The following is a 12,725-nucleotide window of genomic DNA, read 5'->3' on the forward strand; positions in this document are numbered from 1 at the left end:
CATATACCTTTTGCAAAGACTTAAAAGGAGGACATAGTCAGCCATTCCCCACTCCTGCCCACGGACAACATGATACCACAGCAGGCCAACTGGGACACAGGACATTCATACCCACTGAGCAGTAATGCGGCTTCCTCCCTCTAGAGTGTGGGTGGAAAAAAAGTGGGGAGCCTGAGTTCAACACCCACCCAGTGATAAGGACATATCCCTATCCCTCCCTCTACAGAGATATGACAGGAGAGGCCTATTGGAGAATCCAAACTCAAAGCACTGCCCAGTGATAACTTAACCACCCCTCCATCCCATTCAGTGGAGGCCAAGTGAAAAGCAGGAACCTTTTGAGCCAGGGTGGTAATTCACAAAGGTGTAATGCAAGTCCAGAGTTTTCACTCCTACTCAGCATTGACTAGGTGTACGTCTCCATCAATGAGTCAACAAAGGCCTACTAAGGAACTGGAATCTTCACATACACCTGGGAGTAGTAACAAGGCTGTGCCCCACCTCCACCCCAAAAGCAAAGTTTCAGATAAATCCTACTAAAAGGGGGGATTTAAATAAAATGCAGAGCTTCATAACACAACACTTAAAATGCAAAGGATTCAACCAAATATAACATGTTATACCATACTAAGAACCAGGAAAATCTGAACAGGAATTTGAAAATATAGTCAAAAGGTGCAAACAATGAGAATTCATAGATGTCATAATTATCTATCAAAGATTTTAAACTATATAACACTGCTTCAACAAGCAATTACAGCCGGACACAGTGGCTCACGCCTGCAATCCCAGCACTTTGGGAGGCAGAGGTGGTTGGATCACTTGAGGTCAGGAGATCGAGACCAGCCTGGCCAACATCGGGAAACCCCATCTCTACTAAAAATACAAAAATTTGCCAGGCATGGTGGTGCACGCCTGTGATTCCAGCTACTCAGGAGGCTGAGGCATGAGAATCACTTAAACCCAGGAAGCAGAGGTTGCAGTGAGCTGAGATCATTTACTGCATTCCAGCCTGGGCAACAGAGCAAGAGTCTGCCTCAAAAAAAAAAAAGCAATTACAAACATACTTTTGAAACAAAGGAAACAATACAAAGTTTTGCAAAGAAATCAAGAAAGAAACAAATATCAAGTTGAAAACTAAAAAATATGCTAACAAAAATAAAATACAAACTAAGCTGAACAACAAAATGGGAGAGATTACCCAACCTAAACAAGAGAAGAAAATGAACTGATTTAAAAAAAAAAAAAAAAAAAGTGGCCAGGTGTGGTCGCTCAGGCCTGTAATCCTAGCACTTTGGGAGGCCGAGATGGGTGGATCACCTGAGGTGAGGAGTTCAAGACCAGCCTGGCCAACATGGCAAAACCCTGTCTCTACTAAAAATACAAAAATTAGCTGGGCATGGTGGCACACACCTATAATTCCAGCGACTCAGGAGGCTGAGGCAGGAGAACCACTTAGACCCAGGGGCGGAGTTTGCAGTGAGCTGAGATGGTACCACTTCACTCCAGCCTGGGCAAAAGAGCAAAACTCTGACAATAAATAAATAAATAAATAAATAAATAAATAAATAAAATTTTTTTTAAAAAAAGACATTAAAGACACTTGTGGGACTATAATAAGTGATGCAACATTCCTGTCACTGGAATCTCAGAAAAGGAACATGACGCAGCTGAACAATTATTCGAAGACCCACAGATTCAAGAAATTGAATAAATCCTAAGAGGATACACACAAATAAATCAATGCTAATATATATCATAAACTTCTGAAAACTAATGACTAAACTAAAAAACCCTGAGATAAATAAGAGAAATGACACCTTATCCACAGATGAAAAACAACTCAAATGACAGCAGATTTCTCACCTGAAACCATGGAGGCCAGAACAAAGCAGCATAACATTTTTGCAAGTCCTAAAAGAACTGACAACAAAGAATTCTATATCCAGCAAAAACATCCATTAGTAATGAAAGGGAAATCAAGAAATTGTGAGATGAATGAGAACTAAAAATTAGTCATGAGACAAAACTACACCAAAAGAATAGTGAGAAAAGTTATTGAACCAGAAAGGAGAATGATAAAAAGAAGGATTCTCAGAACATCCTGAAGGAAGAAAGAACAAACAAATAGTAAAAATATGGGCAATAAAACAGACTTTACTGTTCCTTGAGTTTTCAAAATAATGTTTAACAATTGAAGCAAAAATTGTTACACGATGCAAAAGCTATGGTGGGTAAAACTGTTGATGCATTTCCAAAACTGAAAGCAGCTGGCACCAAGCTGTATTAGAAGTTGTCACATTCTCAATTGGCACTACAAGTACAGTAAAAATAATGTAGAGTATCATTGAGAATATCACTGATGAAGCAGCAAAAATCATTAATGTTTTAAGTCTTGATCCATGAATACACATCTTTTAATTATCTATGTGACAAAACAAGAAATAAAGAGTAAAATAATTGTTACACCATAGTTTTTCTTGAGGAAAGAATTTGTGATCATGTGATTTATAAACTGAAATAACTGCTTTTTTCATGGAACACCGTTTTTACATGTAAGAACAAGTAACAAACCACAATTATTAAAACTTGATTATCTAACATATTTCTTCAAAAATGAATAAAGTGAGCCTGTCACTTCAAGGAAAACAACTTAGAACATGAGTGGACAATAAGAAGATTTGAAAAACTTACATCCAACAATGTAAGCTTAACTAATTCCAATACTTAAAGACTTTTCTGATGAGATCAGTGGATTATAACAAATGTGAATTTTGTTATTTATTAAAAATGTGTAGGACTAGGCAAGGTGGCTCACACTTGTAATCCCAGCACTTTGGGATCACTGGAGGCCAGGAGTTCAAGACCAGCCTAGCCAACACAGTGAAACCCCATCTCTACTAAAAATATGAAAATTAGCTGGGCCTGGTGGTGCATGCCTATAGTCCCAGCTACTCAGGAGGCTGAGGCATTTGAACCCAGGAGACAGAAGTGAGCTGAGATCGCACCACTGCATTCCAGCCTGGGCAACAGAGTGAGATTCTGTCTCAAAACAAACAAAACAAAACAAACAAACAAACAAAAACAACCGTATCAATAGTTGGAATATCTGGATCACTCAGTGAACCAATATTTTCCAAAGACCACTTAGTAATCTTATAAAATCATATATGGGTAAAAGATCCCCTGAAATTGCAAGGTAGTCTAATAAATTATGTGTGTGTGTGTGTGTGTGTGTGTGTGTGTGTGTGTGTGTGTGTATATATATATTTTTTTTTTTGGTCTGAGATGGAGTCTCACTCTGTCACCCACGCTGGAGTGCAGTGGCACAATCTCGGCTCACTGCAACCTCCACCTCCTGGGTTCAAGCGATTCTCTGCCTCAGCCTCCCCCGTAGGTGGGACTGCAGGTGCCTGCTACCATGCCCGGCTAATTTTTGTATTTTTAGTAGAGACGGAGTTTCACAATCTTGGCCAGGCTGGTCTTGAGCTCCTGACCTCATGATCCACCCGCTTCAGCCTCCCGAAGTGCTGGGATTACAGGCGTAAACCACTGCGCCCGGCCCATAAATTATAATTTTAAAGGGTAAAGATATAAAGTTCATTGATGAGATTGCAGTCTTCAGATTGCACCAAACCACTTGAAAAACTTGTGAAACTACCACTTCTCAAGCTTTGGTTTAGTATCAAACAAGAATATTCATTAGGGCTTGTGCTTTCATTCTTATAGTATCTTTTAATAAACAGAAGTTATTTCTCAAATGTAGTTGAATGCTCCAATATTTTCCTTTACATTCAGTGCTGTATCTCAAGAACTCTTTTACAAAAATATTATCCTATATTATCTTTTTAAATATAAATAAAAATAATTATCTTTTTAAAAGCTTATGAGTTCAGGTAGAAATATGAAGGGCTAAAAGGAATTCGAAGACATTTTCCTACTATTTGTTCTTTCTCTTGATTTTCATGATTCATTATTCTTGCAGAAGTGACCTTACCACAGTATAAGGTTCACTTATAATCACTGTTCTGCCTTGTAATTTTAGGTGAATCTGTTACAAAATATTATGAAATCTACAGGAAAAGCCAACTTTCAAAGCTATTAAGTATTTGACTTAATAGTTGAGGGCAATATTATTCAGAAAAATTTCAATCTCATTCCGCAGCACAAAAAACTGCAATAAAACTTTACCACTGCCAAGTCATTAAATTGCTATGTAGAATGGCAATTCAGTATATTCTGCCTCTATATCTAACAAAAATTCATAGGATTTGATGATGAAGTCCACAAATGCAAGTCAAAATCACTGCTGACACTATTATATAATAGTTCACTAAAACATGACAGATTTAAATATTTTCTGCAAAGTACCTGCTAATAAATAATACAGTAAATAATCAGGCTTTAAACACCTGACATTTAACAAGCTTTGTAAATTTGTCCAACTCAAGTCTTTCTGCTCCACAGTTATTTTTGCCACTATCAACTGTAACGCATCTTAGCGGATTCCACTTCAGGTTGTACTAAGTTAGTGTTTGCTCAACTTTTCTGAAAATATTTTCTCTTGTAGTTGTTTCACATAGACTATGCATAAACACTAATTCTTCCATCACTTCAAACTCAGCACTAATTTCTGGAATATGTAACAACTGAACAGTACTGGTAACACCTATTCATCCATCAAAAGCCTAAGAAAACCATGAAAAATCATTCACCCTTCTTTCCAAAATGACTTGATATTACTCCCAACGTCCTTAACTTTTAGAGCAATTACTCTCGCTGAAAGGCTAATAGTCTTTTTTAAAGTTTATTTTCTATGGACACATCTTTGTTTACCTTAATAAAACATAATTTAATTATCTACTGTTGGTAATGGTTTTCCTTGCTTGGCTAACAAATAAGCCATTGAAAAACTTACTTTAATTATAGCCTAATTTCCATTTTTTGTTTTTGAGAAGAAATTCTGCTGTGATAAAATTTTGTTTTAATTTTATATATATTATATATATAAAATTTAATTTTATATATATATAAAAAAATAGTAATTTTTTTTCTGACCTTTTAGTTTTATTCCTGTTGGCTGGGAATATTGTGAGAAGTGCCAAGTCTGGTAATGCTGACATATATTATATTCTTTTAGCACAGCCATAGTCTTCTAGCATAATAAATATAATGCTTTGCTATCTAATTTGTTAATAATAATATACATTCCACTATACCTCTAAAGTGTTACATATAAAGTCCACTTTTCTCCTTTTCTTGTTTTAACATGATAGGTAGGTATGCACTGGTAATGAGAGAAATAAATAAGATGCCAGGGCAATATGTGTGGCACACACACACACACACACATACTGACAAACTGTAACTATGTCATTGTGATTCGTAGCATGCAGAGCAGCAATTTGAAATATGTGTGCTCTCTGCAGCAACCAACTCTGACACTGTAGTGCAACAGAAGTCATATATAATGCCCAAATAAATGGGTGTGGTTTTGTTCCCATAAAACATTAGTTTTAAACACTCATACCTGAATGTCGTTATGATTTCCTATGTCATAAAATATTATTCCCTTTTAAACATTTTTAGCTCATGTCCCACATAAACACAGCTGGAGGACCGAATGTGACCCCACAGGCTGTCATTTGCTGACACCTCCATCCACCCCTCTGTAGCCTTCAGGGTCCTAAATAAACTTCTATAGCATTTAATGACCCCTAAATTCCCTTTTTGTCTTCCCAGCTCTGCAGACTGCCAGAAGCTTCTCAGCTTTTCAACCTCTCAGCTGCATTTTTTTGAACTGAGCAATTAACTCAAGGGGAAAAGAAAATTTAAGGTCAGGCCAAACTCTGCACAACCTTACCCTCTGAATTCTCACTCCCTCAGGTCCTCACCACTCTTCTAGTTTTCTGATCCCTTAAATATTTATTTGAAACAACATTTTATACAGCTTTTCTAATTGTTCTCAGTGGAAAGGCTAGTCTAAACCAAGCATCTCTGCCATAGGAAGAGGTGGAAATAACACTTATATTACCGAATATAAAGACTTAGTATAAAGCTACAGTAACAATGACATCATGATATATCACTGGGATTCTCAAATACACAAAGAATAAAACAGAGAACCTACCAACAATCTAAAATACATTGAACATTTGCTATATAATAGGTTATATTTCAAATGAGGAGGAAAAAGATGTTTCAATAAATGGTGTAGTAACAATTGGCTGTCCATGTGTGAAAAAATGATACTGGACCCCTTATATCACATGATACACAAATCAATTTCAAATAGATAAAACACTTACACAATAGTGCACAACTAGAGAAATAAGTTTTTGAAGTATATTTTCAAAACAAGTTAGAAACTGTTAAAAAGTTTTTAATTTTTGAAATAAAAACATTACCATGGTTCAAAAGTTCCTAAAGGGTATGCAGTACAAAATCACCTTGTATACAACTATATAAAATAAGTTTCCTACAGGCAAAGAATTTTACCAGTTTCCTATGCATCCTTCACAAGATATTTTATGCAGATGTAAGTTCATATTATTCTCCGCCCCTCCCCTAAACTTTACATTCAAGGGGTCCTTTACAATACCCACCTCATCACAAAGCTAAGTTCATTTCTTTAAACTTATTTAATACTAAAAAGAAAGATTAAAATTAAATTGAGACATCTTCATTGAATGGGCCTACCAAAATTTAACTGTTTTTAAATAGGCATACAAAACTCTTAATTTTCTAAAACAAATTTTTCAGTTTCCTCTTAGCTCCAGAGTCAAGGTGTCAAGGTGACGGGAAATAAACATATTCATTCATTCCCTCATTCATTCATTTTTGAGACAAAGTCTGGCTCTGTTGCCCAGGCTGGAGTGCAGTGGTGCGATCTCAGCTGACTGCAACCTCTGCATCCTGGGCTCAAGCCATCCCTCCCACCTCAACCTCTTGAGTAGCTGAGACTACAGGTGTGCACCACCACACCTGCCTTTTTTTTTTTTTTTTTTTTGGTACTTTTAGTGAAAAGACAGGGTCTCGTCACATTGCCCAGGCTGGTCTCGAACTTGTAGCTCAAGTTATGTGCCTGCCTCAGACTCCCAAAGTGCTGGGATTACAGGTGTGAGCCACTATGCCCAGCCACATCAATTTTTAAGTAGATATATGCCTAACGGCATTCCAAGGTCAAATAAATATCTAGGATTATCTTGCTGTACCGACACCTTGCACTTAACATTGTGATGAAATAATCCATTGTTAATTTTTTGATGTCTTCCTTCTATCCCTGCATTTGAGAGTGAAAAGATAAAACAATTTCTTACTGTGTACATGATGATTGAGTACTGACAGGTAACATGACCTGGGGAAGAAGTCACTTGACATTAGCTAACAATGTCAGAGACAGATTAAGAAGTGAAGACTCCCGATTGCTTCCCATTAAAAATAATAATTATGACCAGGTATGGTGACATGTACCTGTAGTCCCAGCTATGTGGGAGGCTGAGCTGGAAACATTGCTAGAGTTCATAGTTGCAGTATACTATCATTACATGTGTGAATAGCCACTGCACTCCAGCATGAGCAACACAGCAAGATCCCTCTCTGCCGGACCCGCCACTCCCAAAATAGAAGACTCTATCTCTTAAAAAATAAATATTATTAGGGTTTATTTAGAAACTTTTATTTAGAAAATCTTATAATACAAAAACACACTTGAGAGGCATTTGAGATTATTGACCATACCTCCTTAAATCTATTAATCCAAACTACTATAATTTCTACTATACTTCCTGTAACTTATTCTGTGTTAACATCCACCTTTTCACTGGTTCTTCCTCAGAGCATTGACCAAAGGATCAATCTTCCATCTTCTTTTCTCTTCTTGTTCTCCAAAGTCAGTTTGATTTGCCACCATTGCTAGTTAGGAAAACTGTCTATGATTCCTACCCTGACATTTAGTGTCAAAGCCATTTCACACGGTTTCAGGCTCAGCACAACCAAACAAAACTTGTGATCTTCCAACATACTTAGACTTGAAAAAAAAGACATCTGCAGTTCCTCCATCTAATTTATAAAGAATCAAATACTATGCATTCTATTACAATATTTCATCTTTATGTTTTACACATAATACCTAAACTCAAGATTTTACACTCATTGGCCTTTAATTTATAGCAGTAATCCTAAATATGTTTGTCTTCAAGTAAACCTTTTCCAATTCAATTACAAAGGGCTGGGGCAATTTAGATCATTTAATACTGCTCTTCTTATTTAAAAAGTACATTACTGAAATTCCTCATCTTGGTATGCAAAGCCAAGGAAATTTTCCATTCCTGTCCCCTAGTATTCTCTACCCTACTTATTCTCCAGTCATTCTTACATATGTGCCATTTTTCCAAAATCCATATACCCTCATAGTTTCAAACCCTGTAAAGGGTGACCCTCTGTCTAGAAGCCCTATGTTAATCTACTGAAACTTACCCATCCTCCAAGCACCACCTTAAATCTTCCCTTCTTAAAAAATATTTTCAGATTCCCTCAGTTAAAACATATTTCCAATAATAGACACTGTTTATTGCCTATAAAATATCCATTCCCCCTTTTTCCTTCCTACAGATTTCCACTTTTTCAGATACGCACCCTGCTCTAAGCAGAAACATGCTTCAGAGGGGCTAAATACTCTCCCCAGCCTCAGAGGAAAGCCATCATGGCTGTCTCAACTTCTTTATCAGTTATTGGTTTAAGATATGAACGCTCGGCTGGGCGCAGTGGCTCACGCCTGTAATCCCAGCACTTTGGGAGGCCGAGGCGGGCAGATCATGAGGTCAGGAGATCGAGACCATCCTAGCTAACACGGTGAAACCCCGTCTCTACTAAAAATACAAAAAAAAATTAGCCGGGCATGGTAGCGGGTGCCTATAGTCCCAGCTACTCGGGAGGCTGAGGCAGGAGAATGGCGTGAACCCGGGAGGCAGAGCTGGCAGTGAGCCGAGATCACGCCACTGCACTCCAGCTTGGGCAACAGAACGAGACTCCGTCTCAAAAAAAAAAAAAAAAAAAAGATATGAACACTCAAGGTAATTCTAGCTAATAAAATGTTAAGAGGAATATGCTAGGGGCAGGGCGTGGTGGCTCACGCTTATAATCCTAGCACTTTGGGAGGCTGAGGCGGGTGGGTCACCTGAGGTCAGGAGTTCAAGACTAGCCTGGGCAACATGGCGAAACCCCATCCCATCCCTACTAAAAATACAAAAATTAACCGGGCGTGGTGGTGGGTGCCTATAATCCCAGCTACTCCAGAGGCTGAGGCAAGAGAATCACTTGAACCTGGGAGACAGAGGTTGCAGTGAGCCGAGATCACGCCACTTCAATCCAGCCTGGGCGAAAGGCGAAACTCCATCTCAAAAAAAAAAAAAAAAGAGAGAGAGAGAGAGAAATATGCTAGGATGGGACAAGCATTTGGCAAGGATTTTTCCTTAATTAACATAATAATAAAAAGGTTCCTTTTTCCTTTCTGCCTCTGAATGCTATCCTGAGAGTACAATGCTTAGAGGTCCTGCCCACTATCTTTTGCTCATGAGAGGAACTGGACCAAGAAAGAGACCAATATGTTCTGGATGCACCAAGAAAAGATGTTAAGACCCTGACAACTTGTTATCATGAAGCTACTGAACTACCCATCACCCTAACTCCTAATTTTCTGTTGTGAAATAATAAACTTCTTAGTTACTTGCATAATACTTCTAATTCTGACCAAGATGGAGTCACAGAGACCGGATTATCGGATTTACGCTCCTCCTGAAACAACCATAAAAAACGAAGACATGGCAGGGCATGGTGGCTCACACCTGTAATCCCAGCACTTTCAGAGACTAAGACAGGTGCGTCACTTGAGGTCAGGAGTTTGAGACCAGCCTGACAAACATGGTGAAATCCCATCACCACTAAAAAAAAAGAAAGAAAAAGAAAGAAAGAAAGAAAAGACAGACAGACAGACGTGAATATATGTGAACATATATATGCTATGTGAACATCAGGCAACAAAGGACTGTAGAGCTTTGAGAGAGAAACAAAAGAGGTGAGCCCTACATATGCCCCAGCACACAACCATAAGAGTTTCCAGGCCATGGCATAGAGAGTGGCAACTGAGGCAAATCTCAGCTGACTCCTGAGTTGGAAAGAGAAAGTTAAGAGCCAGGAGAGAAAAAAGCAGCAAAGAATAACTGCACAGAATGCTGAGAGGAGACAGTTGCATAGAAAAGAACCCCAGAGGTCTACAGAGATCTTCTCTCAAGCATTCACCAGATAACTGATCAGCATATGCATATGAGGAAACTATGAGAATCCAGAAAAAGAACCATCAGAAACAATGGGAGGGAACAGGGCCTGATACTCATACAAAGCCAGGAATAGTATCTGTTCCCACTAGCCAAACTGGGAAAACTATTAATTCATGGAACATTCAACAGAGTCCACAGAAAATCTTGCCTCAGTGGTGAGGAATAATTAGTCCTGGACTAAGCACTCCTTCATATCTGTCTAATAAATCATAAAAACAAAACCCAAAAGAATGAAACGGTTTATAAGTAACTCAACTACATCTCAAAACAAAGCTCAAGAAGATTTATAGAATAAAGAAAATAGCCAGAACCCAAGGTAAATTTTACAACTAAATAAAGATTACCAGGCATAAAAAGCAGCAGACAATCATGATGCAAACTGAAAATAATCAATCAAAACTGACCCAGAACTTAAATAGATGTTAAAATTAGCAGAGGAGGACATTAAAACTGTTTTTATACATGTATCCCATATAATCAAAAAGTTAAATAGAGACATGGGAGATAAACAAGAAAAGCCAAAATCAAACTTTCAAAGACAAAAACATTTGAGATGAAAATTACATTGGATGAACTAAAGCAGATTAGAAACTGCAGAAGAAAAGATTAGCAAACTTGAAGATACAAGAACAGACACTAGCTAAAGTACAAAAAGAAAAAAAAAATCTTAAAAAGTGATTTTTAAAAAGCATCAGTGAGCAGTCAGGCAACTTCAAATAGCCTAATAATATGCAGGTAACTGGAGTCCCCAAAGGAGAAAAAAGAGGAAGAGAAAAAAAATACTTGAAGAAACAACTGCTGAAAATGTTCTAGCCATAAAAAGACCTATTAACTCACGGATTCAAGAAACTCAGCAAACCCCAAGCCCAAGAAACATGAAGAAAATTACATTAAGGGATAACATAATCAAATTGTTCAAAATCAGGGATATATTATTAATAGCAGCTGTATAAAAAGACATGTTACCTATAGAAGAACAAAGATAAGAACAACATCAGATTTCCTTTGAGAAACAATGCAAGTGAGAAGACAGTGGTACATCTCTAAAGTTCTAGAAGAAAAAAGGCCAACTAGAATTCTATGCCTGGCAAAAATATCTTTCAAAAATGAAGGTGAAATAAAGGCACACCAGAAACATAAATAATGAAATAATTCATCACCAGGAGACTTTCACTGCAAGAAATGTTAAACGATATTCTTCAGAAACAAAATGATGTCAGATGAAAATCTGGATCAACACGAAGGAATAAAGAGCACCACAGTGGTAACTATATGAGCAAACATCTTTTAAATTTTTTATTATTTAAATCTCTAAGAGATATATGTTTAATAAAAAACAGCAAAATATTACAGAGTTTATAACATATGTAAAAGTCAAATGCATGGCAGCAATAGCACAAAGTCCAGGAGGGAGGAAAAGAAAGCAAATGAAGGAATGCTTTTATTATAGATGAAGTGTACAATATTACTTGAAGGTAGACCTCTCTAAATGTACACTATAATCTTAAAGCAACTACAAAAATAATTTTTAAAAACAGGTAAAAGTAATAAAAAGAGGCAAACTGGAATCATAATAAATAATGTAGGCTGGGCACGGTGGCTCACGCCTGTAATCCCAGCACTTTGGGAGGCCAAGGTAAGTGGATCACAAGGTCAGGAGATCGAGACCATCCTGGCCAACATGGTGAAACCCCGTCTCTACTAAAAATACAAAAATTAGCTGGGTGTGGTGGTGCACGTCTGTAATCCCAGCTACTCAGGAGACTGAGGCAGGAGAATCGCTTGAACCCAGGAGGCGGAGACTACAGTGAGCCGAGATAGCGCCACTGCACTCCAGCCTGGCAACAGAGCGAGACTCTATCTCAAAAAATAAATAAATAAATAAATAAATAAATAAATAAATAAATAAATAAAGTAAAAGAATCCAAGAACCAGGTGCAATGGCTCACACCTGTAATCCCAGCACTCTGGGTGGCCAAGGCAGGAGACTCACTTGAGCTCAGGAGTATGAGACCAGCCTGGACAACATAGTGAGACCCCATATATAAAAAAATAAAACAAAGTAGCCGGGTGTGGTGGTGCACAACTGTGGTCTCCACTATTGGGAGGCTGAGGTAGATCACTTGAGCCTAGCAGGTCAAGGCTGCAGTAAGGTATGATCACACCACTGCACTCTAGCTTGGGTGACAGAGTAAGACCCCATCTTGGCAGGTGGGGGATACAAGAAAAATGATGCAAGGAACAGATAGAGATAAATAGAAAACATATAAGAAGACAATCACATTAAATGTACATGGTCTAAATACCCCCAATTAAAAAGCAGAGGTTTTAGACCACATACATTTAATGTGATTGTCTTCTTATATGTTTTTATCAGAGAAATAAAAC

At 37.7% G+C, this 12,725-nt stretch overlaps 1 protein-coding gene across 41 annotated transcripts in view; it reads right to left on the minus strand.

Moving 5' to 3' along the window:
* Positions 1-12,725, minus strand: part of KMT2C (lysine methyltransferase 2C) — a 304,403-nt gene that overhangs the window by 151,784 nt on the left and 139,894 nt on the right. The window lies entirely within an intron of this gene.

The sequence above is a fragment of the Pan troglodytes genome, chromosome 6 (assembly GCF_028858775.2).
Source record: "Pan troglodytes isolate AG18354 chromosome 6, NHGRI_mPanTro3-v2.0_pri, whole genome shotgun sequence".
Lineage (NCBI taxonomy): Eukaryota > Metazoa > Chordata > Mammalia > Primates > Hominidae > Pan > Pan troglodytes.